General features: G+C 40.0%; 1 protein-coding gene across 2 annotated transcripts in view; it reads right to left on the bottom strand.

Moving 5' to 3' along the window:
* The window catches only part of TTC39C (tetratricopeptide repeat domain 39C), a 106,508-nt gene that overhangs the window by 58,102 nt on the left and 26,910 nt on the right, over window positions 1-21,496 (bottom strand). The window lies entirely within an intron of this gene.

Below are 21,496 nucleotides of genomic sequence, written 5' to 3'. Positions count from 1 at the left end.
ATAAATTTTAAAAATTGAAGTATAGTTGATTTACAATGTTTCAGGTGTACAGCAAAGTGATTCACTTCTACGTATATTCTTTTTCAGATTCTTTTCCAGTATAGGTTATTACAAGATATTGAATAGAGTTCCCTGTGCTATACAAGTCCTTGTTATCTATTTTATACGTAGTAGTACGTATCTGTTAATCCCAAGTTCCTGATTTATCCCTCCCCCCCTTCCCCATTTGGTAGCCATAAATTTGTTTTCTATGTCTGTGAGTCTATTTCTCTTTTGCAAATAAGTTCATTTGTATCGTTTTTTAGATTCCACATACAAGTGACATGATATTAATATTCATTTTTTAAATGCAAAACATGTTCAAAACTTTCCACACATAAATTAAGTATTATTTTCAGAGTAGATCAAAGGGTTTTACCACTAAGCCAGACCTGGCAAACTCACTTATCCCATCCAAAGAACTTTAAGAATACCTCCCTGGAGTCAGTCATCACCCTGCTGTAATACACAATCATTATCCAATTTTATATGTAAACCAAAAATACGAAGCCAAGTCAAACTAATACTAATTCAAAGAATATAAAAATATAAACATTCTGCTTCAAATTCACAACCAGTACAAAAATCCAAGTCTCTGTAGATGGCACTAAAAGGGAAAGCAAGTTGTAACTGCCTTCTTAAAAATAATTGTACTGCTTTTGTTATTATGTAAATAATATATGGTCATTATAAAAAAAAGAAAAGCCAAGAACAATGTATTTAGTCAATCCCCTACTGGAAATTTAGTTTAAGTCCAAGGTGACCTTGTGTGTATTTGGTGGAGGTGTGTATGGGAAGAAGAGAGTGCACATTTAGATGGATATATGCATACGTACGTACACACATATACCACATGCTCAGATGAACATCTTTGTACATGTAATTTGCAGGGAGTCCAAATGTATTCTTGGGATAAACTGCTAGAGGTAACACTGCAGGGTCAAGTGAGATGCACATTTGTTTTCCTCTTGGATGGTGGGGATGTTATGTTGGGGCAGGGGCGGGGATCAGGAACTCAAAATGATTTGGAATGTTAACCCTCTGCTACAATTTTTTTTCCATCTGCTTGGGACCTACCCAAATTCTACAGTGAAGAAGAGCTTGTTTACCCCCACTGCATATTAAACCTCCAAGAATTAGGAAGGTGTCGTGACGGGTGAAGAAGCCCGCACCAGTACTCCCACCCATGAACCAGCTCCAACAGCACCTCCGCAAGCACGCAGCCCAGGCTCCATCCTCCCAACTCTGCACCTGATCAGACGTCAGTTCTCCACTCCAGGGCTCTCCCTTGACGTGCCATTACAGGCTTCTACCCGCTATGTTATAACTTGGGTTGTGTATGAGGGTCCCCTCTAGAATGCTCTTTTCTGCCTCTTCTCCCTCACCATTATGCCTTACACACAGCAGGCATCCAACAAAAATGAATCAGTGAAGGAATGAAAGAGCTCTGCCTTTCAGGAACGTTTCAGTCAAGAGCTGATCAGCCCAGCTTCCCCATCTTTGCCCGCTCCGTGCGCTTACATGTTAGCCATTAGCCACTTGAGAAATGAAAAGATGCTGAATCGAGGGCCTAGTGTTGCTACATTTGCTTCTTGTTCTGGACTAAAATTAGATTTCTGAGAGCCCAAGCTATTAATGATTCATGGTGCCCTCGCCTAGCGCTTAGTACTTCACATACTATCTTCTCATTTAAGTGACAAATCAGCCCAAGAGAAACATTTTTCCCTCCTCCTTGAGGTACTGTCTCCATAAACCCCAGGGCACCTGGGTGCATTAGCCACTCGATAATGAACTGACAGGGAAGCAGGAATCCTCGTGCTGCATGTTACCTGGTGCTGTAAGAGCTTCATCTAACAAGGTTCGCTTGTTTCCTTCACCTGATTTTTTTTAACTCAACATGACCCAGGTGATCCTACATTAACTCACCTCCTCTAAATCAATTGCAGCCCACACATGTGTTTCCACATAAAACGTATTCAATTTGGAGATTTGCGAATGTTTCCAAAGAGTACAAGGATCATTACTTCAACACTGATGCTGGGGGGATCATTACTTCAATACCGATGCAGGGGGCGGAGAAGGAAGAGGCTCACACTGGGAACCAATGGCACCAGCACAAGGGTGGAGGCGGGGAGCGAGGTATCAGGTGAAGGCTGAGTATAAAGGTAAGCATTAGAACCAAAAGACAAACCTTTCTAAATACCAGAAGTTACGTAAAGGAGGTAGGGGGCAAGTGAAATAGACCACATCGTGAAAACCTCACTTATTTAAAAGAAGGGAGGATCTAAATCCATATACATACATGCGATATTGAAAAAAAATAACGGTAAGTTAACCCATAAACATGTTTTTTAACGGATACCTACAAAGTGAGGGAGGGATAGGGAAGAAGAAATAAGGATAGAAACGAACCTTCCTTGTATATAACCTCTTGTTTTGTAGATTTGACTTTGGAACCATGTAAATATTGTATGTCATAATATCAAATTTTAATAATGCGATCCCTAAAAATTCAAATTTAAAGTGAATTACATGTACCTAAATGCAAACCCAATTGGTAAAATAACCACACAGAGTAGAAGTATTCCAAACGACTTTAAAATACAGTAATCTGAAATACCCTTAAAAGCAGACCCCAAAAGATTGCAAAACAATTTTTGTTTTCAGTAATCATATTTTTACCAGTCAAGTTACTACCATTATTCTACAGCTGTTGGGTATGTAGTTTGTGATAAAACAATGCCTAAGTACGTTGGTGTTTTTTGAAACCAAGGATTTTGTGCACAGGAAAAAGGATAAAGTTAATTCAAAGCCTAGAAACAATGACCACCCAGTAGTATTCAGCATGGTCCGGCACCCTCTCTAAATACATTAAGTTAAAGATCCACAGAGATGGCTAATTCAAGCTTAGGGGCAAGAAATGTTCAACAGCCTTGAATATTGTGTTTTAACAGAAAGCAAGGAAGTTTAAAAACTACATTAGGCTCTTGAAGAGGTTCAAGCCAAAGATGTAACAATTTGATCACCAATGAGGTAAAAACAGCAATGGATTGAAATATCAAATAATTTAAAACTGGAAATTCATAATGATACTTATTAGTTAAAAAACAACTCAACAACTCACTGCTTGCCTACGGAGGATCCTAGAGAACCAATTCATTATTTTGAAAACTATTAAAAAAGGGGAAAGAATAGCATTTACCACACCTTTTCTCTATAAACTCAGAGTAACCAATCAGATGTGGGGTGGGTCTCTTTACAAAAATGTCCTGGGCTAATAAATGAAAAGCAAATGACAGAATCAGAGTATCTTGTTTTGTAGCTGCTCCTAATCAATTAATGGATACGGACAGTGATCATAAAGACAGGGGACAATATTAAACTGATACCATCAGCAAAATCCAAGCTGTGGGAGATTCTACAGGACAAAGATGCTAGTTTCTTCAACAACAATAAAAAAATGTAAGGGTGAAAAGAGAGTGAAAGGGAGCTTGTAAAATATATATAAAACTGAGACATAAGAGACATAAAACAACAAATATCCTGCATGTATCCACACACATATACATAAACACATATATACACATACACTAGCAACAGTTAGAAAGTGAAACTTTAAAAATTGTCATTCACAATAGCATGAAAATATTAACAGCTAAGGATAACTCTAACAAAAATGTGCAACACTGCTTCACTGAAAACTCAAGACATTACTAAGGAAAATGAAAACTCTAAATCAGCATTTTGCAACACTGGCATTCTTAACATTTGGGGCCAGATAATTTTGTTGGGTGCGGGGGCGGGCTGCACTGTGCACCGTAGGATGTTGAGTAGCATCTCAGGCCTCTACCTACATGATGACAGGAGCACAAGCCACTGCCTCCGCCCCCCCCCCACCAAGGTGTGACAACCAGAATGTCTCTAGACACTGCCAAATGTCCTACTGGGGCAAAATCAACCCTGGTTGTGAACCAGTAACCTAAATAACGAGATATACAATTCTTATGGATTGGAAGACTCATTACTGCTGAGATATTATCTTCTCTTAAACTGAACTGTAGCTCCAATGCAATCTCAAGCAAAATCCCGGTGTGTGTGTGTGGGTGGGTGGGTGTGTTTCGAAAGGTTGATTCTAAAATCTACATGGAAAAGCAAAATACTTAGAAAGGCCAAATCAAATTTAAAGAAGACCAACAAAGCTGTCTCAAGCAAAACCCCTGTGTGTGTGTGTGTGTGTGTGTGTTTTGACAGGTTGATTCTAAAATCTACATGGAAAAGCAAAATACTTAGAATGGCCAAATCAAATTTAAAGAAGGCCAACAAAGCTGGAGACCTACATTACCCAATACCAAAACTTAATTAAAATTAAGCATTTCTGGTCACTCATAAGAGACTGAAAAAGGCAAATACACATATCAAACAAAGAGCTCATCTTGAAAATACATAAAGAACACCCATGAATCAGAATAAAATGACTGGCAACTCAGTAAAAAAAAAAAAAAAAAAAAAAGGGCAAAAGTCTTAATAGGAACTTCACAAGAGAGGATATCCAAAAGTTAATAAGCATATTAATAAGTGCTGAAAAGCACTCATTATCAGGGAAATACAAACTAAAACCAAAATGAGACACCACTATATGCTTATCAGACTGGCCACAGTTACAAGGAGTGATAATGCCAAGTGGTAGCAAGGATGTGGAGTAACTGGAGTCTCAAACGCTGCTTAGCAGCATCTACTAAAGCTGTGCACCTGCTCTACTAAAACTCATCCACATGCCCCATCTACTGAGCACATGCCGATCGACGAGTTAGTAACTTCACTCCTAAGTACATATGTACAACAGAATTGAGTTATTATGCCCCTAAAAGACATGCATGGTTTTTAACAGTCTTATCCTTAGTAGCCTCAAACTGGAAACAATTCAAATGTCCATCAACAGTAGAACAGATCAAATAATTGCAGCATATTCATTCAGTGGAATAGTTCATAGCTATGAAAAACAACTACTGCTAAATGCAAAAACATGAATTAATCTCATAGACGTAATGTTGAGTGAAGGAAGCCAGACACAAAAGAGTATATATTGAATGATTCCATTTATATGAAGCTCACAACCACTATTCTGACCACTAAGTATGACAGAGTTCAGAACACTGGTACCATTGGGGGGATACTGGGAGCCCAAGGAAGGACGCTGGAATGTTGGAAATATCCTGTATCTGGATGTAAGTAGTTACACTGTGATATTTACATATGTATACATTCTTATATGGAAAGTTTTTCCTTATGAAAATGAAAAAATTAAAAAGAAAAATTAAATCAGATAAATGATCATTGATGGGTATTGGATTATATTAGTGAATTAGTATTAATTTTTTAGGTATAGAAGTGGTATTATACTACATTTTAAGGACTATTTTTTTAGAGGTGTATATGATAGCATTTACAGATAAAATGATGACTGAGATTTGTTTCAAAAATAATTTGAGATAGGAGAATTGAAAGTGACCAGAGGGCTTCCCTGGTGGCGCAGTGGTTGAGAGTCCGCCTGCCAATGCAGGGGACACGGGTTCGTGCCCCGGTCCGGGAAGATCCCACATGCCGCAGCGGCTGGGCCCGTGAGCCATGGCCGCTGAGCCTGCGCGTCCGGAGCTTGTGCTCCGCAACGGGAGAGGCCACAACAGTAAGAGGCCCGCGTACCGCAAAAAAAAAAAAAAAAAAAAAAAAAAAAAAAAAAAATGCTCCCCAAAGATGATGTCTTTTGAAATCCTTTGATGAGAAGGACTCTAATGGTCACTGCCATAGTCTGCTTTTTGAAAATGAACCACCAGTAATGAAATGGCTTAAAATTTTCTCTCTGTATGAAAACTCTCCCAAAGGTAGGAAAATTTGAAAATACAAAGAAGCAATGGATGGTCTTTTTCTAAATTTATGAACATTGCCATGGAAATTTTAAAAAACAAAGCTTCTCCAGCAGATTAAAAATTGGACTGATGAAGATTCTGTTTCTTAAAACACTGTGGGAGGAAATGTATACATTTGATTCTCAAAGGAATATTTTTCCATTAAATAAATGGGCATAATTGCAAGAAGACAGTCCCTAACCAAATATGTTTCTTCAAATGTAATTTTATCTCCCAAACATAGTGGCATTTTCCATTTTTCTGAAAATGTTCTAAATTCATATAATGTTGACTTTTCTCCCCTTCAAATGTGTGGGGAGGCTGGACTTTGTATATTAGCAAGGAAATCCGGGGCCATGTGACCCTAATCAGTCCATGGTAATCACCTCATCTCATCGCAGCCCTGAGATCTCAAACCTGAGGACTGAAGAAACAGTCACCTAAATTCACACCGCCTACGCTGACTGCTCTTAAAAGGCCTGTGCCTTTTCTGTGACCCATGCTGTTTTAAAAAATCACGGTCCCAGAGGATCACGGGGGTCAACTTCGTACAATCACCTATCAAGTCATCATTAAATGCTTCTCCAGAAGCCTCACACCATTCCTTCAGAAACAACTTTTGCTAAAAGGACAAGTGATATCCTCTGCTCTGCCTAATATTTCCAAAAATGGGCTTTAAGGAGACTGAACTGATTCAGTATTTCACTTTTCTTTCTAAAAGTAAAGTAAAATAATGTCAACAGAAGAAAAAAGCTAAGTCCATGAAGCCATTCATTGCACCATTATCCAGAATAAGGAAAACCTGGGTTTAAAAAACAACTGTCTACATAGAGGAAAAGCTTCATGACATTGGATTCGGCAATGATTTCTTTGCTATGACACCAAAGCACAGGCAACAAAAGTAAAAATAGGTAAGTTGGACTACATGAAAATAAAACATTTCTGTGCAAGAGACATAATCAACGAAGTGAAAAGGCAACCTATGGAATGGCAGAAAATATTTGCAAATCACACCTGAAAAAAGAGTTAATGTCCAGATTATATAAAGAACTCCTACAACTCAACAAAAAAAGCAAACAACCCGATTAAAAAGTGGGTAAAGGACATGAACAGATATTTCTCCAAAGATGATACACAAGAGCCAATAAGCACATGAAAAGATGCTTAACATCACTAATCATTAGGGAAATGCCAATCAAAACCAAGAGATGCCACATCACACCCATTAGAATGGATACTATCAAAATAGCAGAGGGCTTCCCTGGTGGCACAGTGGTTGAGAGTACGTCTGCCTATGCAGGGGACACGGGTTCGTGCCCCGGTCCGGGAAGATCCCACATGCCGCGGAGCAGCTGGGCCCGTGAGCCATGGCCGCTGAGCCTGCGCGTCCGGAGCCTGTGTTCCGCAACGGGAGAGGCCACAACAGTGAGAGGCCCGCGTACCACACAAAAAAAAAACAACACACAAAATAGCAGAAAATACACAAGTGTTGGCAAGGATATGGAGAAATCAGAATCACTGTGCACTGTTAGTGGGAATGTAAAATGATGTAGCCACTATGGAAATCAGTATAATGGCTCCACAAAAAAATTAGAAATAGAATTACCATATGACCCAGTAATTCCACTTATGGGTATATACCCAAAAGAACTGAAACCAGGAACTCAAACAGATTTTTGTACACCCATATTCTAGCAGCATTATTCATAATAACCAAAAGGTGGAAGCAACCCGAGTGTCCATCGACGGATAAACGGATAAACAAAACGTGGTGTATATATACAATGAAATATTATTCAGCCTTAAAAAAGTAGGAGGGCCTCCCTGGTGGCGCAAGTGGTTGAGAGTCCGCCTGCCGATGCAGGGGATACGGGTTCGTGCCCCGGTCTGGGAGGATCCCATATGCCGCGGAGCGGCTGGGCCCGTGAGCCATGGCCGCTGAGCCTGCGCGTCCGGAGCCTGCGCGTCTGGAGCCTGTGCTCCGCAACGGGGGAGGCCACAGCAGTGAGAGGCCCGCATACCGCAAAAAAAATAAATAAATAAAAAATAAAAAAATAAAAAAGTAGGAAATTCTGACACATGCTGCAACATGAATGAACCTTGAGGACATTATGCTAAGCGAAATAAGCCAGTTACAAAAAGAAAAGTACTGTATGATTCCACATGAGGTACCTAGAGCAAACAAATTTAGAAATAGGAAGTAGCGTGGCTGCCAGGGCCTGCAGGGGAGGAGAGAATGAGCTGTTGTTGTTTAAGGGATATAAAGTTTCAGTTTTGCAAGCTGAAAAGAGTTATGGGATGCACACCAACTGTGAATGTACTACACACTCAACTGTACTCCTAACAATGGTTAAGATAGTAAACTTTGTTATGTAGATTTTACAATTGAAAATTTTTTGAAAATGGAAAGAAGTCTACAATAGAAAAAAATGACTCATAAAAAAAACAGATGGAGGGCTTCCCTGGTGGCACAGTGGTTGAGAGTCCGCCTGCCGATGCAGGGGACATGGGTTCGTGCCCCGGTCCGGCAAGATCCCAAATGCCGCAGCGGCTGGGCCCGTGAGCCATGGCCACTGATCCTGCGTGCCCAGAGCCTGTGCTCCGCAACGGGAGAAGCCACAACAGTGAGAGACCCGTGTACTGCAAAAAATAAACAAATAAACAAAAAAAAAACAGATGGAATATTATAACCTAGAAAAATCCCTGACAGAATTTAATATGAAAACAAAAGCTCTGTGTACACTCTGTTCCAATATGTATAGACAATAAAAAAATGAGTACTTGTTGTGAGGGGCAGTAAGATTAAAGGTGATTTTGTTAATGATAAATGTGTGTACACGGTGGAATAAACAGTCACGACTGAAGCTGCACTACTAATCATCATCTCTGCCTCAATAATGTCACCATAGACATTCTCTCTACATTCAGACATCTTTTAGAGAGAAAAGTGCATCATTTAAGTCAATTTACTTGTTCTAAATACTCCCTGTGATTCAGCTGTTGCTTTGCTACAATTTCTCAACAGAATATATCATCCAGCCAATCAAACAGAATAATGGGGCAACTCTATAGCAAAATAGTCAAAGCCTGCTTACGTGGCAGTGAGTTATTCACTTAGCGACTAGCTGTGCCCCGCTGCGGCTCAGAGCACCATTAACAAAAGGCTGGGACTTCCCTGGTGGCGCAGTGGTTGAGAATCTGCCTGCTAACGCAGGGGACACGGGTTCGAGCCCTGGTCTGGGAAGATCCCACATGCCACGGTGCAACTAAGCCCGTGCGCCACAGCTACTGAGCCTGCGCATCTGGAGCCTGCGCGTCTGGAGCCTGTGCTCCGCAACAAGAGAAGGCCGCAACAGTGAGAGGCCCGGCACTGCGATGAAGAGTGGCCCCCGCTCACCGCAACTAGAGAAAGCCCACGCACAGAAACGAAGACCCAACACAGCCAAAAATAAATAAATAAATAAATAAATAAATTTATTAAAAAAAAAAAAAAAAAAAGGCTGATAGAGAAATGCCCCAAAAGAAGGAAAGAAAGACACTTAATATATGAGGTTACTCCCCAAACAGTCTGATTTTCCAAAAACAAATGCAAATGATTTGGTCATTGCTTTTTATATTACCCATATAAGCCTTGTAAATAAGATTTTAAATGCATCCCTTTCAAAATAAAAGAGAGGAAGCCAGTAGGACATCAAAAAGAACCACATATTTTCTTGCTATTTGAACTAATTATCTTATTAAAAATTTTGTTTTCATTTTTAATAGTGAAATCTTCCCTCTACCTAGCTAACTCCTACCTACACTGCTAAGAAAAATAATAAATAAAAAACTCTACAGTAAGGAGTTTAATAAAACCGGAGTTAAAATCTAAAACATGAAGTCCCTATTACCTAGATTAAGCCTTGAAATGTTTAAATTTCAGGGGATGCCAACCACCTGAACGCAGACCTCACTTGATTTGTACTTGTGGGTCCTGAACGATTGGCTCAATTTTCACTGTCCCGTGTTTCAAGTTCTCTAACTTTGAGTACACTGTGCTATCAACAGGTAAGATGAACGTGATTCTTCTGCAATGACTTCTGTTTTCCAAATATACTGATCTTTTTTTTTTTTTTTTTAAACACTACTCAGAAATGGGAAACTCTCCCAGTAAGCTACTTGGAGGCTTCAACCCTAATCTGAAGATGTTGCAGCAATAATACAGACTAGGACGTCCGGCCTCCCTGAGCTGAAGAGCATAAAATTCTTCTCACTCACTGACTAAAGAGACGGAAAGTTTTCTCTCTCCTCACACCATGAAAGCAAGGAAGAACAGCAACGTTCTCAGCACCTCGTTCTTGCACCATGCATTCAACAAACATGGTTAAAGACAGCATCTGCCGCGTGCAGAAAAGGATAAGGGTCCTCAGAAGCGATGAAGGAAAACTCCAGACCATAAGTGTAGAAAGAAAAGTTCCCTACTCCCTCAGATGGTAGCCAAGGAAAGTAAAATGTGAAATTATTTTTCTTGACATAATTTACAATAGTTAATATTTTTCAAAAGGAAAATCTAATTATTCTGAAAGCATCTTAGTTAAAAAGTACTACAAATGCTTCTTTTATGTATTATATACAGCATCCCTAGGTCACATATATGATTGGAGAGCATCAGTGGAATGTTCCCTTTGGAAGCTTGTTACAAACTGGAACATAAAATTCAGTATGTTTTTTCTAGAAAGAATCACTTCCATAGGAATCCCAGTGGATCTATTCACTTAGCATTCACCAAGTATCATCCTCCCAAACAGATTTAAGAGTTAGGTGCCCAGGTCCATGCAGCCCACTGCTCCACATCTTCTACTTCTCCATGATAAATTTCCAATTTTAAAGCAGTTTCCCATAGCCCACAGCCACCTCTGAGCCTACAGAGGGAAGGACTGAAGTGTCGAGTTTATCCAAGTCAAATGATTAGGAGAGTGATTAAGAAATCAGGCCCAACAAAAGCAATACAATTTACTATCAGAGAAATAATGGGGGGGGGGTTCCAGGCTGCTCTTTGTTTACCTCAACAAAGTTATCCAGGAGAAAACTATACTTTTCTTTTTTTAAAAAAAAAAAAAACAGATCTTTAATTTGAAAATCATACACCCAAGTCATAACCAGATAACATTCTGCAGTTTAAAAGAAAGTAAATGAAAAGTGACCTCTTTTATACATGGTATTATAGGAAAAACTCTAATAAGTTGTTTCATTCATCTATTCAAAATATATTTGCTGATGATAAAGTATACAGCAGGCACTGTGCTATGCACTGGAGATACAAAGAGAAACACTCATAGCTCTTCATGGAGCCTACACAGTCCAGTTTGGCTGCTAGAAACATTGCAGTAATAAATGGTGACAGAAAATGGGTAGACGGTCGATTTTATTCAAAGTCATCCTCTGTCACCATACTTTTCATGGATGAACGAGGCTTCCTCGAATATTGGATCTGATGAAATCTAACAAGGGCTACTTGCCAACTTTGACTTCCACCTTCTCTTGTGTTTCTTAAAAGAATATATTAATAAGCCTTTAACCACTCTCTATTTCATCTCTATATTTTAAGTCTCTGCAGAGTGCTTACTGTTTGATATTTATATCATTATTCATTTGTTTGAATAAATGAAAGCTCCCCGAGGTTGGGACCCCACCTTTGCCAAGTGCCACTATCCTGACCTCATAGGACAGAACCTAGCAGATAACTGGCCCAATCCACATCTGTCTAATAAACCAACCACCCATCTCCTATGAAGTCTACACTTCATGACACTTCATCTGATGGACCATCCTCCACAGGTTCCAAAAAATTCCCAGAAATGAGATCAACTTGAGCCCATTAAAAACTCTGCTTTCACTAAGAAAAATAAACATGCTTGTTTCCTTGATCAGAAGATAGCAGTGGTGAATTTCATAGAAAGGCTCTATTCTTTTTTTTTTTTTTGCGGTACGCAGGCCTCCCACTGCTGTGGCCTCTCCCATTGCAGAGCACAGGCTCCAGACGCGCAGGCTCAGCAGCCATGGCTCACAGGCCCAGCCGCTCCGCGGCATGTGGGACCCTCCCGGACCGGGGCACGAACCCGTGTCGCCTGCATCGGCAGGCGGACTCTCAACCACTGCGCCACCAGGGAAGCCCAAAAGGCTCTATTCTTACTTTTCAGACACAATTCAAAGTGTGATCCTCAGGCAACGCTTTATCTCAAGGACAGCATGAGTCTAAAAACATGGATCACGGCAGTCATTCAGTTTATGACTTGATTTATGAGTGTTTGGAACAGGTCCAGGGTTTGGACTTGTGTTTATCATGTACCCATCCTTCTTAGGAATTTTAGAGTCTAGTGCTCCACCAGCCAGCCCCAGGGGCACCCCACTCAGCTTGGGGGTATCCCCAGGCCAGGAAGGCCACCAGTCCCCAGGGAGTGGTGTGTTCAGCAATGTTTGCACTCACAGCCACTGCAGTGGCTGCTTGCTTTTGTTACATGGACTGCTTGTGATGTGGCCTTGCATCTTATCAGAAAATGACCTTATAATTCACTGCCCGGTGCCAAGAAGCCATGAAAGCCTCTCACTGGACGCAGTGAAGCCATCAGCTTACAGTGGGGACTTCTGGGGGGCAGGCTGAGACTCTGGAACTCCTCCCCACATAGGGGCAGAAGCAGCAGGAGCCTGGGTGGTCTGTCTCTCCCCAAAGCTTGAGGTAGGAGTTATCTACAGGTTAATACAACTAATGAGCCCCTCTCTGCACCACTGAAAAAATAACTGGGCCCTTGAACCTGACTTCCTATGGATAACTGTCGCATGGAAACTTCCTATTCACAACTGTTTCAATGGATGCCATTTCTAGGCGTCCCTACATTAAGAATGCATCCCCTGCACATGACAAGATACTCCTCAAAGCCACTGTGGTAATTTAAAATACAGACTGGTTCTACAATAACGTGGCAAAAACAGGACTTCACTTTTTAGGCTCGTCTCTGGTATCCTGCAAAGGAAGAGCTGGCAGATTCAGGGGTATGTCTTAGACTTGGGGTGGAGGGAGATTTGGGAACCAACTACAGAAGAGAAGTGGTGAACGGGACAGAAGCCACGGAGTGCTTGGCCTGGACCGGGAGGCTGGGGAGCGGAGGGCTACCCTCCCAGAGTCCCAGGTGGGCCTAGCTCCCCTACAGCCAGGCCTGGGAGGAGGGAGATGAGGAAAGACCCAGAAAGCCAAGGAAAACAGTCTGGCCCCGAGTCCCCCATCTTTTAACTTCCAAATGATTACTTGAGTTAGAATTCACTGGTCTAATGAATATGATAGACTATGTAGCATGGTGATATTTAGAAAGTAAAGTGTCTACATAAAAAGTCTGTCTTGAGACAAAAGCAGGGACAATTTTTTAAAGTTTCCTTTTTTTTTTTCCATTTTTACTCTAACCTACAAAATTTCCAAATCAAGATAAAAACAATGAGAAGGGAGTATCATGCTCTCTTGCCTTGGGCTTTGGCACACAGGGTTCCCTGACCATCCCTTTCCTCAATGGATCCTGTCAATCCTCCGGGCTTTGGTCCAAAAGGTGCTGGCTGCAGACCACCCTTCCTGGTCCCTCAGGTCAGGCTGGAGCCCTTCTCCGGGCTTGCACTACTCCTTAGCCTTTGCCCTTCAGAATGCTACTCACACATTAGTACTGCTTTTCCCACCGAATGGTACCTAACATGGGGCTTCCACCTAGAACGCCATTCATTTGTTATTGAATAAATGAGTGAGTAACAGAGTAAGTGACAGACTGAGTGACTGAGTGAAGGAGTGACTGAGTGGAGGAGTGAGTGCAAACAAGGAAAAGAATAACCAAAAGAAGGCAGCGAAAGTGGTATCTGTATGTTGAGTTATGTGAAGGGTGAAACTGTGTATTTCTCTTCGTGTTGTCAAGCTGTTTTACTAAGTGAAGACATTTATTAAACCATGGCTGGCATACAGAAGGTAAAGTATAAGTATTTACTGAATGAGGGTAACAAGTAATGGATTGGTCTACGCAAGAAAAGCGTAGACCATACCTAAGAAGCTACTGCTGACAACGGGATTAATACTTGCATAGTCTCTGGAATATACAAGATGCTTAAAATGATTTCCTGCCTTTATCGTTAGCTCTCCTTAAAACATTGCTCTACAAGTACATATCTTGAATTGTTCACCTTTAGGACTCTAAAAATTATTTATGGTGACATTATAAAGACAGATTCTGAAACTAAGACTCCTTTTATTATTTAATTATAAATTTTCTCTCGAGTTGGCGAAAATCTTAAGAACTATATAATCATGTACTGATATGGTCATATTATAATTGTATTTAATTTTTAACAATTTGAAATTTAAATAATTATATGTGGTTTTCACTAAGAATATAGTCTACAATAGGAAATACAAATCTATTTTTTACCCGCATACTTATAGTCAACCAAAGCCCCAAAAGAACTCCCTGCGTTTGAAAAGCCCACTTAAGACAAAACCAAACTCAAAACAGCAATCACTAATACTTCCCGTGAAAGTAGTATCTTAAAAGATAATTCCTGTGATGATTTTTTTTAACAAACAGGATTATAGTGCACAAAAAGAAAGCAAGAAAGCAATGTTTACTCAAATGAAGTTACACTAAAACTAATTGCTATTCCAGAAGAAGAGAGGTAGAAAAAGGTTACCTCTTTTAAACATTTGAATTACATATAAAGTTTTGGTTATCACATCATTCGTTTTAAAACAACAAGTAATTCAAATCAGAATGGCAAAGCCCTTTAATTTCCTACGCATACTGGCATGACTGCCTTCAGGCTGTGTGCAGCCTTGCATAAATGAAAAAGGGCAGTATGTAAAAAGGCCTCATTTGTTTAAGGAAGTCAGAATAGGGTACTTAATTAAATTTAAGAAAATCAATTCACTCTCACAAGCCCTTAACTGCTTGTGCAAATATCTATTATGTCTTACAGTTTATCAAGTACTTCAAAATTGCAACTTTATAACATTTTGCAAAGTACACGTATTTGTTTTCTAAATTCACTGGTTTATTAGCCTCACACAAGTTATTAAACTATAATGCTATATTTTTTATTTCTACTCTAGTAAAGGCACTATCAGAGTACAAAATCATACAAAAAGTAAGAGATAAAACCTATCTACAAGAGATTCTATTCAAAACAGAGTGAAAACATTTTTCACCAGATTAAAAATGCTATGCTGATATTTGGGAAAGCTACACAACAGATAAAAACAGGCATAAGAGACTACTACAAGCGACTATATGCCAATAAAATGGACAACCTAGAAGAAATGGACAAATTCTTAGAAAGGTACAATCTTCCAAGACTGAACCAGGAAGAAACAGAAAAACATGAACAGACCAACCACAAGCACTGAAATTGAAACAGTGATTTAAAAACTTCCAACAAACAGAAGTCCAGAACCAGATGGCTTCACGGGCAAGTTCTATCAAACATTTAGAGAAGACTTAACACCTGTCCTTCTGAAACTATTCCAAAAAACTGCAGACGAAAGAACACTCCCAAACTCATTCTATGAGGCCACCATCACCCTGATACCAAAACGAGACAAAGATATCGCGAAAAAAGAAAATTACAGGCCAATATCACTGATGAACGTAGACGCAAAAATCCTCAACAAAATACTTAATATCTGAATCCACCAATACATTAAAAGGATTATACACCATGATCAAGTGGGATTTATCCCAGGGATACAAGGATTTTTTTTTAATATCCACAAACGAATCAGTGTGATACACCACATTAACAAATTGAAGAATAAAAACCATATGATCATCTCAAAAAAAAAAAAGGCAATGTATCAAATAAACATGGCTAAATTAATAAAATGGTGTTCCATTTTCATACACTTTCTTCCTCTGTAGGTCCTGTCTCCAATATAGAGCTATTATATTTCATAATGATCTCTTATGATTCCAAATATTAACAGTGGGTGATATTTATTTCCTTCTTCAATCGTTTTATCAAAGTATCAAATAAAGCCTCATATAAGTGAGAGTTTGGTTCGTTTTGCTGTTGTTGTGGTTAAAACACACACAGGCTTTCCTCTCTGTACACCATCTGCCCCTCTGCTACAGGAAGAAATAAAAAAGGAAGAGAGGGAAGGAGGGAGGAAGAGAGGGAAGGAGAAAAGAAACACTACACCATAGTCTAAGACTGATATGGATGACGATTTTTAAGAAAAGTGATATTAAATATAAAGTTGAATACATTTTATAACCATAAAAAATGACTTATGAAAAGAATTCTCAACTTAAGAAAATATAAATCAAAATAAATATACATCTTATTCAACTGTGGGCTTTATTAAACTAATAAGGTTTTCAGCAGAGCAGCATGAATGTCATGCTAAAACTCTATATAATAAGAAGCTGATATTTAGAGACAGCTAAATAGTTCAGTAAATTATGTGACATGAAAGTCAAATAGGTTATTTTAAAACAAAAAGAAAACATTTAAATGGATTTTTTTTCTGAGGAAGCATAGCTGGCATATTACTTTGCCCATATGTACTCAAATACACAACACTGAACAGTGACTGATGGGAATGAAAATTGGTGCAAACCTTTTGGAAAGTTCTAGATTTTTCTATTGATCTTTTAAGAGACTTAAAATTATTTCTAAGAATCTACCTGAAGAAAAATGAAATGCAGAAAATTATTTCTACTCAAAGATGTTCATTATGCTAGAATGAAGACAGACTGTTAGACAGATTGATATATTTACCTAACAAAACATTATTTTACCCCCCAAAAAGTATAAATAAGGAAGTGCTTGCTCCCATGTGTTTGAAAAAGCATGGGCTCTAGGAAATGGCCCTGAGTTAAAACCTCAGCGTGATTGTGAACTGACTGTGACCATAATCAAGCTACACAAACTCTCAGCCTGTGTTTCCTCATTTGAAAATCTGATGTAATTACAGTTGACCCTTGAACAACAGGGCGGGTGAGAGGTGCTGACCCTCTGGTGCAGTCAAAAATCTGAGTACTGCTCTCTCTGCCTCAGAAACAAAGAAATTGATAAATGACTCACTCAAGGGCAAGAAACTAAAAGAGTTTGACTAGAATGAGGACTCAACCCTAGTTCTTTTGATTCAACATACTGTGATCTCTAATTGAACACAAACTTTTCTGCATATTTAAAGATCTGTAAAATGAAAATTCAGGTACTGTATTTATTTTTAAAAACTCATATAAACGGACCCACGTGGGTCAAACCCACATCATTCAAGAGTCAACTGTATACCGCTTTATATGGGTATAATAAGTAAACGGGAAAAGTATCTAAAATGCCTTGTTTGAAGCCTGGCATGCAGTAATCATGCAATAAACCAGTTACTCTGTCATAAATGAAAAAGCAGAATACAAAAAAAGTAGTACGTGCAGTATGACAAACTATGCAAAAACATTCACAAAAGGAGCTATTTTGAAATCTTACCTATGGGTAGTGGGAGTAAAGAGTGATTTTTCTTCTTTCTACTTTTCCTTTCCAATTGTCAATAAATAAGCATTTATCTCCTTTACAATCTGAAAAGTTTTCAATTTAATCACCATAAGGCATAGTGTTAAAATGTGCATCTAAAAGTAACATAAAATACTAATATTTAATTAATTTTCATCCATTTACTTACTCAAAATATCACAAATATCTTTTGAGCACCTATATGTGCCAAACACTATTCCAGGCACTGAAATAAGACCCTCTGCACGAAGGTGATGCTCTGGAGTGCGAAGGCTGACAGTGAACAAACGCATATTTATTGCCAAATCATCAATTCTACAGTGGAGCCTATAAGCACTTTTTAAATGGTATTCTTGGCATTTATTACAACCTTTCAGTAAACAAAACTTAATATATCAAAAAAATTTTGTCTGTTTGTTTTTCGGCCACGCTACACAGCACGTGGGATCTTTGTTTCCTGACCAGGGATCAAACCTGGGCCCCCTGCATTGGAAGCTCAGAGCCTTAACCACTGGACGGCCAGGGGAGTCCCATAAAAATGTTTTAAGGTGTAAAATTTGTTTTAAAGGTCACAAGAAGACAGCATGCTGGAACAGGGCCTCTCAAGCTTTACCCTGCGTTCAAATCCTGCCTTGTTAAGGAAAATGCAGGTTCTCATTCGGGTGGTGTGGGGTGAGGCCTGAGATCGCACATTTTAACAAGCCCCTAAATGATGCTCATGGGCCCCAAATCACATTCTGAGTAGCAAAGTCTTAGAGGCATCGTTCGGATTTTTGCTCCAATGAAGTGGTTTAAGTTGGCAATGCTAGCAGACAGGGTCCTGCTAACTAAAATACTCTATATTCTAACGTCAAGCTTTCAGAAAGGAAAAATCAAAGACATCGCTAGTACCTCCTCCCAGCAGTAAGGAATTCTTGCATTAACGAAGGCCTGCTTTGCTGAACCAAATTTAAGCTCCCATTCCCAAAAGTATTTCAGTCCTTCCACTACGATGGCCAGCTCCTCGTCCTCTCCTGGCCTCTGAGAGCTGAGGGTCCTGTCTTTCTGTTCCTTCCCTTCCCTGTTCTCTTCACAGCAGCCTCCACCTCAGGCCTCACATCTCATGCTGGCCTCCCCCAGACTCCATTCCACACCAAACTGCCGCAGAAGCCACCTTCCCTGAGGATGCTGTAACGTGCCATCTGCCCTGACTAGCGGCCTCTGTCCATCGTGCATCAGAACAAACTCCTGCCACACTGGACCCTCACGGTCCCCCAACGGTCGGGCCCTCGCCAGCTTTACGTCTCATTTCTCGGCTCTGGCTCCACACATCTGCAAGCCCTGAACCCCCCTCAATCTGATCGTCTCCTCTCAGCCTGTGCACGTCCTCCCGCCTCTTCTTCATGCTCGATTCCAATCCTGAAGACAATCCAGATTTTTCCATGGTGCCTCTCTGTAACCTGTGCCCACACCATGTCCACAAAAAGAAACCAGAATTCCTAGTTCACGCCATGGCTAGAGCAAACTTGGTTATGAAACACGCACACACGCAAAACTATTTTTTCCGTCAACCTCCATTACAGCCATTTCATTCCCACAGGTGAAAAATCCAACAGCTGGAGGTAAAGAGACTTTTGGCAAGAAGTTAACATGCTGTCCTGACTTGAGATGCTGGACCTCAGAGGTAAATAAGCCGGTGAGGAATTCCTTGAAACACTTTGCAGGTGCAAAACCACGTCTTCAATCCTGAGCCTGCTGTGATCAACTTAATGCCACACACCTCAGATCTTCCTCCCATCGCAAGAGCTCCCTGCAGGTGCACACCTGCATCCCTCCGTGTACCCTTGCTCAGGGACCTCTATGGGCCTAGGGGTTATGGTGCAGGACCAGAAATCATCAGTAAGCTCCGAGAATGAGATGGCATGAAACGCGCAACGGAAATGCCGAATATGGGACAGCATGGAAGGCTCCTCAGGTCTGGGGCTTTGTGTAAAGCGGCACAGCCCTAGCAGAGCCTGGCAGGTGTCTGGGACACTCCAGAGCACCTGGCCTCCCACCCCAGCACGGGGCCTCGGTGTCTCCGGCCCAGTACCTGCTCAGAAGGCTCGGGTTTTTCCTCCATTCTCTCTCACTTTTCAGTGTGTTGACTAAGTGCTCTATAACGTGCTTCTCTAAATCTTCAGGTCTAAGATGGGGAGGAAGAAAAGCGTATCCCTGAGTAGTTTCTGATTCCACTCCTCCTTTCAGCATATGCTGCTTCCGTTGAATTTAAGCTATTTCTATAAATTTTACTTTCTACTCCTCTTAGTTTGCTTCGTAAGTGTCTATCTTTCATACAAGTATGCTGTATAACCCTAGCGAGACGCAAAATTTCCTGAGGACAGAAACCATGTCTTATTTCCCCCATATAATTTCATTTATTTTATCATCTACATGTGCTACTCTGCAGGCACTGCACACAGGAAGTTTTATGAGAGGCACGGTCCCTGCTCTCAACTGCTCACAGACTCTCCCACAATGCCTCAGTACACAGGTATGGTCAGTACACAACAGGCTAACTGGAAAATCCCTGCGACCTTAAATGCCATTAGGCACACCCCTTACTTATGCTGTTTCAGTATAGAGAGTGTATTTTTGTTTTAGTCTTTTTATGTCTTAAAACTAAAATTACATCATATATATATATATATATATATATATATATATGAGAGGAGACGCAGTTAAAGAAATATCTATGTGGCCCTGCGAGAGAGATTTGGCAATATATATTAACACTGATTCTTCCAACAAACAATTCCACATCTAGACACATAAAATACCCAGATAATGTTTTTCACGTCAGACATGTATAAAGATGTTCATTAAGCACTGTTAGGGACCCTAAAGAAATGGAACTCACCTAAATAGTTACTGGTAATGAACAAGTACATCATCTACTTATATGATATAAACATTATGCTGAACAGTTAAAAAGATTACATTTGACATATATATCAACATGGGTAGACTTCAAAAATAAAAAAACTGGGTGAAAAAATACAACCTGCAAAGGATCCTCATTATGTACATTTAAAAACACAGACATATATGTTGTTTATGGAGAGAAACGTGCAACAAATGTGTAAATATGAATGGAAAAGACATGCCAACCTGAGGACAGTGGGGAAGGAACCAGGGAAACTGGCAGTGCATTGGAACACAAAGGGGATCTTAACTATATCCGTAATGTCTCATTTCTCTAAAAAAAAAAAAAAATCTGGAGTGGTGAGTGAATACAGCAAATGTTAGCATTTGTTAATTCTGAGTATGAAGGACCGCTCTAATGTTTATAATAATACTGTACTTTTTGTGTGTTTAAAATATTTAATCATTTAAGAAGAAAAAATGATAGTGTGCCCCCATTCAAATTATTAAAAGCTCTGATCTCTCTCCATCGTTAAAACAACTAAAGCAAACCAGGAAAAGAGATGAGAGGGAAGAGGTCACTAGGAAATTTCCCGATTACTAGCTATTCCTATCTTAATGACGAAGGTCAATATTGCTGCTGGACCATACATGCATCAGAGAACTTGTTACATCTTATGCTTGCTAGGTCTCTTTTGAGTGGGCAAACAGTACTCCTGGGCCGCCCCCTGCACTGTTAACCTACCACTGAGCCACTGGCTGGGTGCCCTGCCACTGCCCAGCCGTCCACCAGAGCTCCACCAAATGCAGGCTCCCTGCAAGGGGGGCCAAGTGTTCTCCAAAGCCAAGCACGTTCTCTTCCTGTGCTAGCTAATCAATGCTAATCCTGTCATCAAGGGAAAATAACTGAGCTTCTGCTATAATGGACTACATGTGCAGGTTGTTTTAGAAACTACAATTAGCTGTGCTTTTAGCACTGCCAGAAAGTAGGTGGGCTCATTTTGAAGCAGTGATCATTTTCACCGACAGCATTAGTAATCTAAGACGTTATAAGTTATGAAATGACATATATAAATCTGAATTTCAAAAGGAAACACTTCTACTTGTCTCTAAGAATCCAACAGTCCCTTGGATCCCCCCACTTCTTTTCTTGAATG

This window comes from Mesoplodon densirostris, chromosome 15 (assembly GCF_025265405.1).
Source record: "Mesoplodon densirostris isolate mMesDen1 chromosome 15, mMesDen1 primary haplotype, whole genome shotgun sequence".
Taxonomy (NCBI): Eukaryota; Metazoa; Chordata; class Mammalia; order Artiodactyla; family Ziphiidae; genus Mesoplodon; species Mesoplodon densirostris.
The sequence above is the reverse complement of the archived record's forward strand: the minus strand, read 5'-3'. Positions and strand labels throughout refer to the sequence as shown.